Source organism: Cupressus sempervirens, chromosome 8 (genome assembly GCF_028749045.1).
Source record: "Cupressus sempervirens isolate cs-2001-9-10 chromosome 8, ASM2874904v1, whole genome shotgun sequence".
NCBI lineage: Eukaryota > Viridiplantae > Streptophyta > Pinopsida > Cupressales > Cupressaceae > Cupressus > Cupressus sempervirens.
Window position 1 is genome coordinate 67740600 of NC_143125.1, and position 19030 is coordinate 67759629.

Genomic DNA, 19030 nt, shown 5'->3' on the forward strand with positions numbered 1-19030 from the left:
CACATTTCAACATACCCACCTTCTTACTTTTAGTAAAACCCAAATAAGAGTGTCCCAAAATGTAACCATCATTAAAAATCTATGAGTAGTTTGAACCATAATGTATATGTGCACATGCGTGTGCGCACACACACACACACACACACTCACTCACTCACTCACTCACTCACTCACTCACAAAATGTGAGTCCAAGAAAGAACCATAAATAGAGCCTATAGTAGCTTAGTGCCAAGATAACAATCATAAAAATAAATAAGAAAACTATCTTAACATAAAATAAGAAAACTAAAACCAAGAGAAGATCCAAATCTCATTGTCCTTATCTTTCCCTTCTAACTTATCTAACAATAGTTGCAACCAATCATCCACTAGTATCTTGTTCATAGAGCTAGTGGTGTCCACCCCCATTACAAAAGGGAGGTTTTCTTCCTCCCCATGTAGGAGGTGAAGCGTCAACCCAGCCAAGTGCATCACCCTAGCCATAAACCTAGTAACATGCTCAAATATTTTTCAATAATCTCTTGCCTCTCTACTAGCTTCTTGAAGCTCCTATTCATGTGTCCTAGTACCTCTACAATATTCTAATTTTTAGTTGCAGAGGTACCTATGGGCTCCTTATTGAGAAGCTATTTACCATTGCTCTCTTGGTGATGGGGGAGGTGAGAATCTCCCCCTTTCCACCCCCTATTTTTCTGGGGTATCATTCTATTGGGTGTTAGGGACATGAGAATGAATAAGGCTTAAAAATGACTACTTTCTTCATCTTTTCTCGAAGCAACTATGTTTTCCCGCTCATCTATAATGTATTTATTCTAGGAGGTTTGGGGTCATTGGCTATGTCTCCCCGTTGATTCACTTAATTTAGCTAGGGATGTCACTTATTTAGCTATATGGAATTTTTAAGTTTTAATGTATGAGGGTTATGCTTTCCCTCATAATCTATTTAATGTAATGAAACAAAATTATAAAACATACTTACAAAAGATTGGAATATTTCTTTTCTTAAAAGAGTGTTTCGAAAAGATTATTTAAATAGAAGTAAATGGATGAGAAAGAATTCATTTTCTTCTTCTTTGTATAATATGAAATTATTTATTTATTAATTAATGGAAAAAAATTTAATTTGGAATGATCTTTACAAGAAGTGAGGAGTAGAAAAAAATATAGTTAGAGGTAGGAAGGTTATTTGTGTGTATGATCACCATGATGCAAATAATAGGTTTCATGATTGGGCTAAAGGCTAGCCATGGAGAGGCTTCCAAAGTGTGCAATAATTTTTCATAGATTGCTATTCAATATGGACAGCTAAATCAAAACATAAAATAAGTGGATAGGCTTGACCTTTTCCCTAAGATTGCAATGCTTGACAATATCACTAAGAAAAAGTTAGAGAGATTTAGAGGGGATTCCTAGGAGAGTGTGTCCTTCCCACTTGTCTCTTTTTTAGTTACTTATAAATGTATGAGATCGTAGGAGACTATCTTTGATAAAATCTTGTCTCCCATGTTAAGAGGTTGTTTAGTTAAAATAATTGATGTCAAAGCTTGGATCAAGGTTCCCTATCACTAATACATTTCACATCATTTTGCAATGGCTACGTGTCGCAATTACGACATAAATGTGTCACCACTATGACAGTCATAGACATCACCAATTTTTAGTCACAAATTACGACATCTATACTATACAGTCATAATTACAACACATATCCATCTCTATGCAACCACTTTATTGTGACATCAACCCCATCGCAATTCTTGGGGCTGATGTTGCAATAGCGATCATGGACATCAGGTAATTGCAATAGCAGTTGGGGTGTCACCACTATAGAGACCCCATCACAATTCTTGTGGTTAACATCACAATTACAACGGACACCCTGGCAATTGCGATGACAGTTAGGCGTTGCCGCTATAGCAACCCCATCGCAATGCTTGTGGCTGATGTCGCAATTATGAAAAACACCCTTGCAATTGTGATGGCAGTTGGACATTGTCACTACAACAACCCCATCGCAATTCATGTGGCTGACGTTGCAATAGTGATGGATACAAAGTAAAACAAAAAAATAATTTGCTGGCTTCCAACTACATCAAACCAAATCAAACCTCCTAAACCCTACGTAACTTCATTTGGTCACATCTTATATTTGAGCAGGATGGTGTCTTATTGGTGCTCCTTCCATTATTTCATGATATATTATTATCAAGCCATATTCCTGAACAATTGAATTAGCAATACGGTCGATCTGCATTGTATTTGGACATGTTTGAGGTTCATCTCATCGATTCCCATTCATCACAAGATCTTTATCTGATTAGACCTCGATAGAAAACATTGAGATTTCCTAAGCCCCAAGCCCAAATCATGCAGCTTTGAATCTCAACATATCATAAAGCCTGTATATAGAGTTGAGCATCCCATAGCTAGAAGCTTCACTTGTATCAGCTCTCAGATGCTATGAGAATGCTTAGCTCTATATACAAGCTTTATGATATGTGGAGATTAAAGCTTGCACAATTTGGGCTTGGGCTTCAGTAGATCTCAATGTTTTCTACGAAGGTCTAATCAGATAAAGATCCTGTGGAAAATGGGAATCGATGAGATGAACCTCAAACCAAGTGTCCAAATGCAATCTAGATCGACCGTATTACTAATTCGATTGTTCAAGAATCATCTTTGTCCTATAGCTGATTGGATATCTTGATAATAATATATCATGAAATAATGGAAGGAGCACCAATAAGACACCATCCTACTCAAATATAAGATGTGAGAAAATGAAGTTACATAGGGTTTAGGAGGTTTGATTTGGTTTGATGTTGGAGGTAGTTGAGAATGACGTAGCTGGAAGCTTCACATCCCTTGTCTCCTCCCTTTTCCTCACTCCTTCTCAGGCCTTAATATGTCATAATTATGTTGCTTAAATCATTGAGTACTGACAATTTTGCTAAAATTGATTCCTTACATTTCTCTTTTCAGAAGCTTTCTTATAAAGATAAACTATGATAGAAAAAATATCTTAAACATTCACACACTTTTCTAGCCATGGTGGACTAGGAATGTGCAATATATATTTTTTGCACTACAATATCATGTAGTGAAACTAGGGAAGAAAAAGCCAGTAAAATTGGGAAGGTTCAATGAAAACAAATATTTTGAAGAAAGATTGCAATGATGTGGCATTAGATTGAATACATTGATATATTTAATTGGATAAAAAATATCTCTAGATATTAATGCCAGTAAAGCAACATCATAATTTTTTGAGATGTGCGTATTATCTCATCATTTTTTATTTAATTAATGTTACTTGAATGATTTTAAAACTTACATAGAATAATAAAGCTACTTTGATTTTTAATCCATGTCACTCAGGTAGAAGAAAAATCGAACAACTTTCTTTTTTAATATGTATAGCATACTTGAAATGCACCTGTAAAGCCCCATCTCAATTGATTTGTTGTCAATCTTGGAATGACAACAAAAATTACTGGCATAGTAGGCGTGTACTTCACAATCAACGTGGGGAAAATAAAACATAAATATCATGCTAAGAATCAAAATGCGTAGATGTCTTATTAGTATATTAGAAAATCAAATTCAGATATAGAACAAACCTTAATTGCATCATTAAATTTATTTGAAAGTTCCAACCATTTCTGCTACCCTTCTGATGAGACCTTTCTACATTTTTCCTGTAAAAAACAAAGCCCAACCATCAAACTATCATGATCATAATTTAAAACTTTACTATTTAGCTTTTGACTTCACATTTCAGAAGTTAAATCGCAACAAAAAAAAAATAAAGATCCATTTTGTGAATTTCATGAACACCCCTGAATCCAAAGGGGCATGCTTGGGAAGTAGTTTGTTCCCTATCACCTTAGAACTGAAATAAGAAACTAGTTTTTGTTCAAAAGAAACATTGAGACCATAAACAAACAAAATGACAAAATAACACAAAATTCAGATATTATAATTTATTATCACAATTTGAAATAGCATAATTTCATAACAACAAATGATTAGGGAGCTCCATGAAAGTTGTCTTACATGTGCTTTTTAAAAAATGTAATTTCATATTAGCCCTTTGCAACTTTCACCAAAATAAATACACAAAACATATCAAGATACAACCCAAGCTAACTTTAGTAAATAAACAAGAAACAATGTTTAGGAAAGCCACGAACAGTAATAGCTCTTTTAAGTAAAAGTTGCAAGAAAAAACTTATATAAAACATCCTACTAGGAAGCTATGGTGAAATTTAGAAAAAAAAAAAGGATACAATTCATAACTTTGTTGAATGCTGAGGATACAAATCTAGTTAGGACAGGCTTGAACAGGAAGATAGTTGGATCAAAAAGATTAAACATTGAATCCGTAATTTTTTTTTAAAATGGAGTATATAAATTGAATAAGGATAGATTTGCATCTTTTCATTAAAAAAAAATTTAATCAAACCGTATTAGAATCTAATAGTTAAGATCGATCTTCAATCTCTTCAATCCAACTTTCCTACTGTTCAACCTAGCTTCTTGAATGCTTTTCTACTTGAGCTTCAACCCATATTAATGGCTTTACCTGCAAAGTAATAAAAACATGTGATATGAAACCTACTTTAGAAGGATATCCTTCATAACAAAACTTCAAAGATTTGGCAACAACTACATTCTCTTGAATATATGAACAAACCTGTGTGCTAAGTCTATAGTTCATAAGATCAAAAGTCCCATCAAGAGGTATGAAGGATATAGTTCTATCATTTTCAAAATGAGCAAGACAAATGCACCTAACAAAAGAAATAGAAATTAACATATGCCTTTTCAAGGGAAAAAGAAGACCAAGTACAACATCAAAGGAATTTGCAAGAACTTTAATATAAGATAAAATTAATAGTTTAAGGAATTGAATAAGAAAATGAGCTTGATTGCATACTGATGAAACTTTATGTCATCCAAATCAATTTCTTTACTCTTTGATGCTTTGCCTTGAGCTTCTAGTAGCACCTTGTCATTGAGTCCAAGTTTGCATTCTGGCATTCTGCTGAAAAAAAGTGAATCAAAATACACTTGTCATTAACAGCTAGCTATGTATCATTTCAGTAGTCATGCTAAAAGTACATTATAAATAAATAAAAATTAGAAACAACCACATTTTGCACAAAACAAGCTAAATTAACTATGAAACACAATCAATAATTCAATGCCAAATATTAAATCAAAAGTTAAAAAGGTTTAATACTTATGGCATATGTATAAAACAAAGAAATCATTGGTGGTCAAACTACTTCCAACACTTAATAATTATATAAAATGTCTAAAGATATACACATATCAATATTTTATTTTATTTTTGTATTTTTTCATACTATTTTATTTCCAAGATCGGCTATGGGGATCTAGTTTCAGCCTTGATATGGCAAGGGCACGGGTGTCCTGACCAAATTATTCCAGATACATCTATTACAGACCCGGGGAAGGCCTACAAATTGTATGAATTAGACCTAGTTTGGGTATGGGAACCAGTGCAACATAATCTAAACTTCAACATTTGGTCATTATAATTTGTCTTTTAATGTGTCACTCTAAACTCTCCAAAAAATTGGACTCTGTTCAATCATCCACCAGAGTTCATTATTCTTCTATATTTGTTTTATTCTCCTTAAAGCATGTAATCTGTTGAAATGCAGGTATCCAGCAACAAAGTTGGTTGTCTCGTAACCAAAAAATTGTTATTTATTAAATCTTAACAATGAATATGAATATAATATTTGTACTTATAAAAGTTAAACAATTTGTAGATTCTTTGTCTAATGGTAATTCATAATTCTACCATGTAAAAATAAACACAAGATGTTTATTATCTGAACTCTCATGCACCAATCCCATTCTCATAATATATGTCTATTCGTTTAGCTATGTATAAGCATACATGGGCCTTTCAGCTTAGAAAATGGGGTTTGTCCTATTTCAAGGTATTCCACAAGTAGAGTACATATTTAAGAAAATAGGTGTGTAGTAACATTATAATGTTCTCCATGAACCTAGTTGGAGTTTACAGTATTTCAACTTAGCAAAGATTATGCGAAACAATTCCATATAGCAATAGCTTAGACTCTCTTGGCACAAGCAGCAACTATGCTTAGTGAACTGACAGAGGGCCCATTCGATATAAAATTCAGAGTATGGATGGGAAGATTTGAAACTTGGAGGTAAGCTTTGTATCTAACAATGAACTCATGGATATAATTGATTTGAAGCCCAAGAGTTAGATATAATTGTTAGGAAACCTATCTAATATGATCAAATCCTAATTCCCTTTGCTTAAAATAACCTCTTCCAAGCAACAACATATCCAGATAATACAGTCCCAAGATAGTGTTGATCAAGGGTTTCCCTGGTTAATTATGATAATCATATTATTGGTGATAACAGTGCTAAGATCCAAGGATGCAATAAAAAAGCCACAAGTTTAGAACTTCATGATAGTTCAAAGCATGAAGCCTTAGATACATAGGGCAACAGTCTAAACATAGGACAAAATAGAGAAATATTTAGTATCTTATTGAGGTTCACTTTGTTTCGAGAATAGTTTAATATTCTCTACTAAATAGGGCCAACCACGTGAAGATGGAAGCTCATTTGGCCCCACCCCCCTCCCCCTAACATCACTCTACATTCCCCATTAACATCTAACATTCATTCATTCTTTCAACCATTAATAAAATGTAACATTTAATAAATATCACATGATAACATCCAATCAATATCATATGATAACATTCATTAACACATTAGATTCATTAACATGCAACATTCATCAACATTCTGCATTAACACATAATTCATGAACATTCATTAGCACATAGTTAAATTCATTGAGACATAAAATTTAGTCATTATCAATTAAGGTATGTAGATGACAATCATTTCTTCTTTTTTTCTTTCTATTTCTTTTTTCTATGTAAGCTTTAAGAGGAGCATCAACGTCATCATCAATTCCCCCCTCACCAGTTGTTCTATTCTCTATTCTTGATGATCTCAAATTCCTATGCTATTGCAAAGGGGGGTACTCTACAATAAAAAATAAAAGAGTTAAATTGAAAATAATTTAATATAATTGTTACAAGTATTTAATTATTTTAAATAACATAACTGTGGTGCTCTTTGCCTGATCTGACCACATCATTTTGTTTGGACTCAACATCAACATGCTCATGAACATCAACCCCTTGATCCTCTACAACTGCTATACAAAATGTTACGTTAATCCAAACACCAATTGCAATTACATATTAAAAATTTAATAGCAAATGTATACCTCCACCACTGGGATGCACATCATACAAACCTTCAGCATCTACAGATTGTGTAGAAGGATTGTCAGGCTGCATTCCAACATCCTACGCATTGTTATCATTGCTTGCTTAAAACTAATATACTCACTATATATTGGAACTTAACATCAAATAGACTAATTGGTAAAGTATTAAATTTGAAATATTTTCATTTAGCTTATTTACATGTGGCTTAGATGCATCATTATTAGAACCTTCCACACTGATTTCAGCTTGTAGCCATTCAGCCATGGCTCTATAGCCTTATTGGAAGCCAATTCTCTTATCCTCTTCTATGAGGCATCTCTTGAACTCTGAGCCCTACATTTTTGCATGGTATGGTGAATTTTACTTGCATTGTTTCATCAAGCAATGGAAGGTAGTTAAAATATAAAAAAGGAAATACAAAAGTTGCAAAGTTGCATTAGCAACTTTTTGCAAAATGTTACAATTCTTAATAGAAACCACTCCCAACGACTGCAACTTCCATGGGGTGGTTCTACCTGCTTTGTACAAGCCTATAAAGTCTCTAATCATCCATGGGATGAATAAAAATCTATGTACTTGCTTTAAAATCAATAAAATCTACTGTTTCTAGGCAATTTTGACTTCTTTTTCCGTACTATATGGACTCCTGAAGGTTGTACAGTGGCTATTTTGCATTGAAAAGTTGGAGTTTGATTTTTAAGAAGTTTTGGTGTTGGTTTCAAGGAAAGATATGTTTGCATTTGCAAGTTATCCATTTTTCTTTCTTGTTGCCTGTGAAACCCTCAAAAGAAGGGTTGTGGCCAAAGAAATGGCCCTAGTTTGAATTCCCACTATTGAAATTTTCTCCAATTTGGTATGGAGCAAACAAGGGAAATTTTTTATCATATGTCAAAAGCCTGGAGGTAGGAGGTTGCAGTAGGTAATTTTAAGAGCAAGCCCTAGGTCTAATAAGACCGATGTATTAGACCTTGTTTGTTGTAATTTGATGAGTTAGAGTGAAAAAGGGAAGTTGGGAATTGGTGTGGAGGCAAGGAATCTTAAATTTGGCTAGGAGGACATACTGAAGTTGAAGATTTGACCTATGCACCCATATTTTTAACCCTTTCATTGTAGACCAAGCCTAAAGTTGCTAATTAGGCCTGAGTGCATGATTGAGGTTAGGGTATGCTAGAGTGGAGTATAATTTTGAAATTTTGGATTCTTTAGGTACTTTGAAAAGGGTGTTTGAATTTTCTTTTTTTTTTCCTTGTCCTTTGTAAACATTTTGAGTTGTTGGTGAAAAATAGTGTTAAGAAACCTAAGTGCTTGTTACGTTGGTTGCAGCAGTTTGCATGGTAAATAGTTAGTAGGGTTTCCAACCCTTGTTACACCTTATTTTGGTCATGTTGGAGTTTTTCTAAACTCTCTTTGGTGTTTGGGAGTCCTAGAGGATCCAATTTCACTCTTGGTTGGGTGTGTAGAATAAAGGTCAAGTGTTGCAATCTATCCTATGACTAGTAACAACAAGTTTTCCTTAGACGTAATTTGTTTTGGGTTGTGTTGATGTTTGTTTTGGTTTCCATTTATGTTAGAGGGTTAGAGTTGTCCAAAACACTTGGTGTCAAGGTTGGGTGTATGAGGCCTTGAATGGTACAAGGGAGAAGTAACTAGTATGCAACCTTATGTGATGAGTTGGGTCCATGAATTAAAGGAGTAGTTGTAACAACAGATTAGCTCCTTGTTTGAAGGTGAATCAAGCCTTGAATGTTTTTGTGGAGAAAAAAGGATTGGGGTGATAACTTGAATTGCTTAGTTGTTCTAAGGTGCTAGGAGTTTGTTGGTTCCTCCAAAGCATGTTACTCTACATCATATATTGGTGTGGAGGAACACTGAGATCCAAGTTGAGGATTAGGATCATAGACAAGCTAGTCTATCCTAGCATTTTCCATCACAATATATAAAAGTTTTGATACAATTTTTCATTTACTAATACTTACAACTTGTGCTTGAAGTTCGTAAAAACCACCAGAGCCGAGCTTGTGTGTCCCATGCTTTTCTAGTCTCGCCTTTGTTGCCTTTGATGTGTCAGGCAATCTATGAAAAGTTTTAAATATGTTAGATAGCATAAATATAGAGGTTAATTAGTACATGATTACATTCTCAATAGTATCACATACCTTGCTCTACTCTCTACTGGTGTAATTTCTTTTTTCATGTCAACTTTATACTTTGCATCCAAAATCAGAGCCTACCACTCAGCCTTAGGAACATAGGGCAGATGCTCGTACCTAGGGTTAACCTGTAAATATTTTCTATACTGGTCCCCAATATACTTCAAACATATACCAACTTTTTCAAGGAGCTTGTTTCTCTCGAATGCATGAGGTCCAAAAAGTTGGGTCATGCTCTCTATAAGATCATCCTTCAACTTTTTTTTTTGGTTATTCCACCTTTTAAGTAAAAAAAACATGTTAGACTCATCAATGAAGTGAAGTTACCTTTAATAAAGTTCAAGAAATGGATGAAAAGGAAAACTATTCTATCAATGATATGAAATCAAAATAGTGGTTTGGGGTTTTAGTTAGAATATGATGTTCCACCAGGTACATAGGGTGGGCCCGAATATTTGCAAACACTCATCACCAAATTTTCCCCAAAAAACATCATTCCCTACAAAAAAATCATGGGATTATTAGCTGATTAAGAGTGATCAAAAACTAAATTACTATTATATCACTATAGAATAATAATAACTTTAAAGTACCCAGAACTTTGGCTACTTTTAATGGAATACCTTCATCGTCACTGATGATCAATATCACATCCTTCACTGTTCCCATACTAGGAACATAGGAACATCTAAGAAATGATGCTACAACTCCTATTGCAAAAAGTTTCATAAGTTTCATAAGTCTTTTTCATGAAGTATAAAAGAACAAATGATGATGTTAAAAAGTTGTAAAAAAAAATTGTTTGTTGTTGTCATAAGAAAGTTATGAAGGGCAGTTAGTATCCAAGGAGTCTTTGTTCAGTTTGATGAGTTAGTTAGATGGGAAAAAGGCTTCAAAAGCAAGGTCTTTATAAGACACAAGTGTTGTAGTCGTGAAAATGGGTGTGTGTGTACGAAGAAAATATACAAATAAAAGAATTCTGCAATTCACTGTCACAGGGACAGTTTTCTAATTTGCAAGATTCAGAGTGATAAGTCAATAAGGTTCTTGCCACTCAAAAGTTACTATTTTGCTTCTTGAAGAGATTGCCATGTTTTTTTGACTTTGTGCAAGGGTTTTGCATGTTATTCTCAAGAAAAACTACTTTTTAGATCTATGCTGTCACAGGAAACGTGACAGTCTATCACTATTTTGAAGTAATTTTTGAAAATGTGCCTCTCCCACTTTCTGTGATTAAAATGTAATTGAAGAGGTACTAAGGCTTGTAAATATGATGACTTTAACATGATTTAGATGTAGGTGACAGTGAATAAAGAAATGAACGATAGGGTGACTGTTAAACCAAATAGTGAAGGTGCATTTGCAAGGCACCACATGGTGAATATTATGATCGGAGGGTTGGAATGACTAAATACTTCTTGAAAACATCTAAGAGGGTTTGTTTAGAAGTGTTTGAGCCATTAGAAAGATTATATAAGTTGATTTAGGGTCTTTTCTAGGAAGCCCTAGGCTAGAAACCCTTAAAGGGAGGGTTTGATGGAAAAGTATCTAGAAATGCATGGGGGGTTAAACAACTTGAGGAATCCTACTATTTATTAGATTCCTTAAGGTTGTGTAAAGGTTTAGGCAGTTGATAATAAGCACGAAAGGTAGTTACTTTGTTAGGCAAGGGCTAATTAGGCCTAATTAATTGTAGAGACAACCATAGAAGGGTTCATTAGTCATAAGTTAAAAGGTTGATATTTGTAGGGGTTTAAGAACTAATTGAAGGGTATTTGAACAGGTGTAGAAGTTACCATGGTGATTGAGAAATTTGGAAGAAAAATGCAATTTTCTTGCAAGACAGGGCTAATAGGACAGTCCTACGAAAGGCAATTTTGAAGATTGCTATAGAGTTGATGCTTGGTAGGGGTTGGAGCTCTTTGTTATGTTGTTTGAAGGTTATTGAAGCATTGGAAGGATTAGGAGAATCCTTGAAGATAGAGATTAAATGTTGATCGCTTGAAGGGTGAATTAGGAGTGTTCCCAATGAAAGGGAAGTTGAAACGTGGACAAAGTGAATTAAAAGTTGTTCAAAATGAATCAAGGTAGTGAACCTATTACAGAGGAGTGTTTGGTTGATATCCTAAAGTTAGGGACTTCTTATTGGTCCTTGAGTTGAACTCTAGTTCCTTGAGTGGATTCCAAGACATTGTTGAATCCTCAAGTAACTTATGAAGGGTGACTATTGGGAAGATGGCAAATCAGATATAGATTAGAGCCAATAATTACAACATAGTTTTGGAAATATATATATATATACGTTGGAACTGATTGAAAAGATCATGAGGGAGATTTTTGGAAATGAATGAAGAGATCATATATAAAAAGTAATGGAATTGGTAAAGAATGTTCTCAATCATTGTTTTGTCATTGATGTCAAACTTGCTACTTGCAGGAATGACAATTGCTTTAGTGATCCAAATACTACCAATTGGTTGATTGACAAGGAGGAGGCAATCAATAAGATGTAACTAGAACACCTAGAGAAAGGTTGAAGTTATGATATTGTAATGAAGTACAAGGATCAGCTAAGCCATTGATGAAAAAGTGTATTCATGACATACTCTAAGACATAGAGAATGGGCACACTAAAACATATAAAAGATGTAAGGTTTTAGCTAAGTAATTTGTAAAGCCTAACTAAGTTCATTATAGAGAGAGAGTCAAGCAAGATAGTTAGTTCCGCACAGATTCCTAGTTGAAGCCAAGCAAGTTCAACTTCAGATGCCAAGTGATCTTCAAGTGCCGAGAAAAGACAACAAGTGTCGAGTGAATGTCAGATGCTGAGTAAATATCAGATGACAAGTGATCTCCAGATGCTGAGTAAAGATCAGATGTTGAGTAAAGATCAGATGCTAAGTGAAGATCAAGTGCCGAGAAAATACAAATGTCGAGTAACACAGAGATGTCGAGCATCGATAAACCAATAGTGTCGATTTGCTGCATTATTTCAAAGATCAAAGGTTCAAACTGCAAGGTTGTTATCTTGAATTCTGTGAATCAAATAGAGGACAAGACTGATGAGCTGGTGGTAGAGAACACCATGTAAAACATTTTTTTGAAGAATACAACTAGACTCTAGATGAAGTTTCTAGATAAGAGAAAGATATGGGGTAGATACATTGTATCTTACCTAATCCATTTGAAACCCTAAAGTTGGAGAGGGAGAATCAAGCGGCAAAGGAAATCCAAATTTCTATTTAAGGAGTCATAAGGCTACGAAGCAAAAAGAGAGAGGAGGTCAAGCATGAAAGCATAAAGTGCTAAAGGAGGTGCTAAGGAGTAAAAAAGCACAATTACTCTGATTGAACAGATGACTACAGATATGGTTGCATTGGTATGATGAGTAAGAAGACTTAAAGAGACAAAGCTTCAGATGACAAGCTGTCAGAGTTGAATTGATTAAAGCCAAGCAAAAAGATTGAACTGAAGTGTGATATGAAATCTGCAAGATATATTGTAAGTTGTATCAGATCAAAAAGTCATTATTGTTACTCTCTAGCAATTGTAACAAATAGTTTAAATCCTAGACTTAGGTTGGTTTAATAGCCATGTTGTAAATCTTTTAACAGGGTGACATTCCAAGTGAATGTTTTAATGTCCTTTGACTAGGCCCATTCCTAACAGTATTGTGAAATCCTCTAACAAGGTCACATTTAACAGTGTGTTGTAAGCCTTTAACAGGGCATGCCTTTAATAGGGCATCACTTTATAAGAGTGACAATCAAGTAGCATGTTAATAGTGGTTTTTCCCAAATTGGGTTTCCACGTAAATCACTGTGTCATGTGTTGATCTTGCATGTTTTATCTCTGCATATTGATTTACTGTAATTTGCTAAGGATGATTGATTTAAGCTCGAATGGATAAAAAGTTTATGGATTCACTATAATTTGTGAAAAAGTATTATTAGGGCATTTTGACCTTGAATAACTAATTCATCCCCCCCTCTCAATTATTCTAAAGAATTCTAACAATTGGTATTAGAGCTTAACTATTGATTCAGTTTAAAGGGACTATAAGCAGGAAAGGTCAAAATGCCTAAGAGAGAAGTCGCCAAGCTCAACAAAGACAACTTTGTTAAATGGAAAAGTTTGATGAAGCTACATCTTGGATCCATAGGAGATTATGCCAAAAATTTAATCTTTACTAAAAATGTTGATCGAACTGGTACTCTTTCTACAGAAGATTTGAAAAACAAATAAGAACACAATCAGACAATGCTAGAAATTGCTTCTGCACGCAACTATGTTGAATTCAATGATATCAAAGGATGTGACACTACATTAAAAATGTGGAAATCCCTATCAAACATCTATGGAGGAGATCAGAATGTTCAAAGAGCTAAAAGAGAAAGCCTCAGAGGAAAGTTTGATGATATGAAAATGGAGGAAAATAAGAATGTTGCTCAATATGGTGCAAGAATAAAGGAAGTGGTAGGTGCAAGAATAAAGGAAGTGTTAAGTGCAATAAGATGTTTGAGTGGTCAATTCGATAAAGATACTATTAATAGTAAGTTCTTAAGAACCTTTCTCCCTATCTATGCTATTAGAGTATCAGCAATACAAGAACTAAGATGTGTACCAGGAAACAATCTAAGTTTTGAAGGAATAGTGGGTAGACTCACTGCATTTGAGTTATCTAACTTCAACAACTACAGACCTGAGAATGTTGAATCTGCTTTCAAGGCCAAGCTATCACTGAAAGATACTGAACATGTGAAATCAAAGAAAGGAATAAAAATGAATAATGTATCCAGTGACAATAGCACTGATGAGGAAGATGTGGAACAATTGGAAGCATTGCTAGCTAGAAGATTTCACAGAGGCAAACGAAAATTCAAAGGTAAGAAAGATTACAGAGGCAAAGGCAAGAAGTGTTATATTACTGAAGAGAATTTTGATGATAATGATGATGAAGTTGTTTATGTAGCCATGAAGGACTAGTCTAATGAAGAAGATCCTATAGCACTGGTAAAATGTATGAACAAAAATGACAGGTGGATCATAGACAGTGGATGCTCACATCACATGACAGGAGAGAAAAGTAAGTTTGTTAACTTTACTCAGTATGATGGTAATAGTGTTAGATTTGGTAATGATGCTCCATGTCAAATAAAAGGAAAAGGCTCCATTAAGCTTACAGAACAAATTTCCTGTGATAATGCATACTATGTTGAAGGATTAAACTATAATTATTTGAGTGTCTCACAGTTAGGCGATGTAGGATGCAAAGTAGAATTTGGAAACAAAACTACAAAAATCTATATTACTGAGGGTAAATTGATAGGAAAAGGAGATCAAACAAGAAGTAATTTGTTTTACCTTGATATGGATGATGTTTCTTGTTTTGTTGCAAAATTTGATGATGAATGGTTTTGGCATAGAAGGCTATGTCATGTCAACTTTGACAATTTGGTCAATATCAGTAAAATGAAGAAACTCAGAGGTTTACCTAAATTAAAAAAACCTAACAATATCATGTGCAAACAATGTCGGCTAGTAAAGATGACAAAGTCAAGTTTCAAAAGTAAGAACTATACATCTAAAGAAGTACTTGAGTTAGTTCATACTGACTTATGTGGTCCAATGGAAGTACAAAGCTAAAAAGGAGATAAATACATAATGTTTTTTGTTGATGACTATTCCAGGATGATGACTGTTATGTTCTTAAAACAAAAATGTGATGCTTTTCAAATGTTTAAGTGGTATGTGGCTAGATTTGAAAAGGAAATAGGAAAGAGTTTGAAATGCCTGAGATCAGACAGAGGTGGTGAATTCACATCAAATGAATTTGAGATATTTTGTAATGACAAAGGAATCAAAAGACAAACATCAGCTCCTAGAACTCCCCCACAAAATGGAATTTCTGAAAGAAGAAATAGATCTGTGATTGACTGTGCCAGAAAATTAATGATGGAAAAGACTATTGCTTTAAAATACTAGAGAGAAGCTGTAAGTGTAGCTATTCATACACTGAACCGAGTACAAGTCAAGAAAGGTACAAATGCAACACCTTTTGAATTATGGTATGGTCACTCACCTAATGTAAAACATTTCAAAGTATTTGGTTTCAAATGTTTTATCCTTAAAGATGCTAGAAATGGGAAATTCGATGCAAAAAGTGATGAAGGTATATTCCTTGGTTAGTCCACTAGAAGTAAGCATACAAGTGTTTGAATACTAACACTAATAACATTGTGGAAAGTGCAAATGTAGCCTTTAATGAGCATACAGAAGTCCAAGCTGAAGAACCAAAGAGAATGAACAAATATAGAACCTTTGTGTATTCTTATGAAGGAATGCCTGTTGATGAGGATACTATCAATCAAATTGAAATTCAACAAAAAATTTTAGTTTCAGCTGAGTCACAACTAGTGAATGCCGAGTTACATTCAAAAGCCGAGTTACAAAATGAAAAAAATGCACAATTTGATCTTGAAGTCAATACACATGAAATAGATGAAGAACAACCTAAAAATGAAGTGCATAGTGACCCTAAATCTGAAAGGTCAAACATGCAAGCAAGGACAGAACCAAGATTGCCCAAATATGTAAAAGGACATCACCCTACTGAACAGATAAAACCAAGATTGCCCAAATATGTAAAAGGACATCACCCTGCTGAACAGATAATTGGTGACAAAGATGCAAGACCAATGACAAGGAACAAATTAAGACATGAATCATGTCTGATCAGCAAACTTGAACCTAAGATAGTATATAGTGCATTACAAGATGATGACCGGTATAAAGCTATGGAAGAAGAGATTGATCAAGTAAAGAAGAAGAAAGCCCAGAGTTTGGTTCTCAGACTAGTTGACAAAAATGTGATTGGCACCAAGTGGGTATTCAGAAACAAGCAAGATGAGAATGGTGAGATTACTAGAAATAAAGCTACACTAGTATGCAAGGGTTATGCTCAAGAAGAAGGATTAGACTATGGGGAAACATTCGCTCCTGTTGCTAGAATGGAAGGAGTAAGAACTTTACTTGCATATGTTGCATATAAAGGTTTTAAAGTCTATCAGATGTATGTAAAGTCTGCTTTTTTAAATTGTATACTAGAAGAAGAATTCTATATTGAACAATCGGAGGGATTTGTTTATGAGAACAATTGGGATATGGTTTGTAATACATAAAGCACTCTATGGTCTGAAACAAGCACCCAAAGCATGGTATGAGAGACTTCACAAGTATCTAGTACAAATAGGATTTGAAAGAACTGATGATAACAACAACATGTACATCAAATCGGAAGAAGGTAAGGATGTTATTGTATCTAAGATTTTTGTGGATGACATAGTTTTTGGAGGAAAGGAAGTGCTTTGCAAAGGCTTTGCTGACAAAATGAAACATGAGTTTGAGATGTCTATGTTTGGAGAGATCAATTTTTTTGTTGGATTGAAAGTACATCAACTAAAACATGGTATATTTGTGACACAATCAAAGTACATCAAAGAGATACTTAAAATGTTTGGATTGGAAGAATCTAAACCAGTCAGCACACCAATGGCAACAAGAAATAAGCTATCCAAAAATGATGAATCAGTTGAAGTCAATCAAACAATGTACAGATCCATGATTGAAAAACTACAATATGTTGTACATAGCAGACTAGACATAGCATTAGTAGTTGGAATAATGGCTAGATTCTCTACTAATCCCAAAGAAAATCATCTCATAGAAGTAAAAAGAATAATGAGGTATCTCAAAGGAACTGATAACTTTGGTCTCTATTACAAAAAGAATGAGAAGTTTGAGCTCAATGCATATATAGATATAGATTGGGGAGGTAACATTAATGATAGAAAAATCACAAGTGGAGGTGCATTATTTTTAGGTAAAAGGCTAGTTACTTGGACCAGCAAGAAACAAACATGCACATCCTAGTCCACTACAGAATCAAAATATGTGGCAGTAGCAGTTAATTGTACAAACATTGTGTGGCTCAAACATCTATTGAAAGGTATGAAAGAAGAGGTAACCAAACCTATGATATTGTATTGTGATAACACAAGTGCTATAAACATATCCAGAAATCTAGTAATGCATGCAAAAGCCAAGCATATTGCAATCAAGTATCACTATGTCAGAGAATTGGTAGAAGACAAACAAGTGAAATTGGAGTACATTCATACAAAGGAACAAACTGTAGATATCTTCACCAAACCATTGCCCAAGGATGCTTATGAATATCTTAGAGGCAAGTTGGGGGTAATACCCCTAACTCAAGAAGTTTGAAGCAATGAGGTAGCTTCCCTGCATCAACAGGAACAAATCATTGAAATATTAGAAGAATGATGCAAAGGATGATAGCAGGAGCAGAAACTCCAATTCAGTCACAAGCATGGTGATAGAGGGAGAAAAACATAAGATCCAAAGCTTATATTTTGCATGATAAAGATGCTACATCTTTGGCATTTATGTCAAAGAGGGAGAAATATACAAAAAATTGATCAATACAAAGCAAGAGGGAGATATATGAGATTAGTAGTATGGATGCAGTAGTCAGGATAACATATACAATCTTGGTGGTAACTAAGTTGATCAATTGATCAGTTTGGTTTCCTATCAATGAAAAAGAGGGAGATTGTTGGAACTGATTGAAAAGATCATGAGGGAGATTGTTGGAAATGAATAAAGGGATCATATATAAAAATTAATGGAACTGGTAAAGAATGTTCTCAATCATTGTTTTTCATTGATGTCAAACTTGCTACTCGTAGGAATGACAATTTCTTTAGTGATCCAAATACTATAAATTGGTTGATTGACAAGGAGGAGGTAATCAATAAGATGTAACTAGAACACCTAGAGAAAGGTTGATGTTATGATGTTGTAATGAAGTAAAAGGATCAGCTAAGCCATTGATGAAAAAGTGTATTGATGACATACTCTAAGATAAAGAGAATGGGCACACTGAAACATATCAAAGATGTAAGGTTTTAGCTAAGTCATTTGTAAAGCCTAACTAAGTTCATTAGAGAGAGAGAGACGAGCAAGCTAGTTAGTGCCAAATAGATTCCTAGTTGAAGTCGAGCAAGTTCAACTTCAGATGCCGAGTGATCTTCAAGTGCCAAGTCAAGACAAAAAGTGCTAAGTGAATGTCAAATGCTGAGTAAATATTAGATGCTGAGTGATCTCCAAATGTTGAGTAAAGATCAGATGCCAAGTGAAGATCAGGTGCTGAGAAAATACAAATGCTGAGTAACACAAAGATGTCGAGCATCAATAAACCAATAGTGTCGAGTTGCTATATTATTTCAAAGATCAAAGATTCAAGCTGACAAGGTTGTTATCTTGAATTTTGTGAATCAAATAGAAGACAAGAGTGATGAGCTAGTGGCACAGAACACCATGTAGAACATTTTTTTTAAGAATACAACTAGACTCTAGATGAAGTTTCTAGATAAGAGAAAGATATGGGGTAGATACATTGTATCTTACCTAATCCATTTGAAACCCTAAAGTTGGAGAGGGAGAATCGAGCAGCAAAGCAATCCATATTT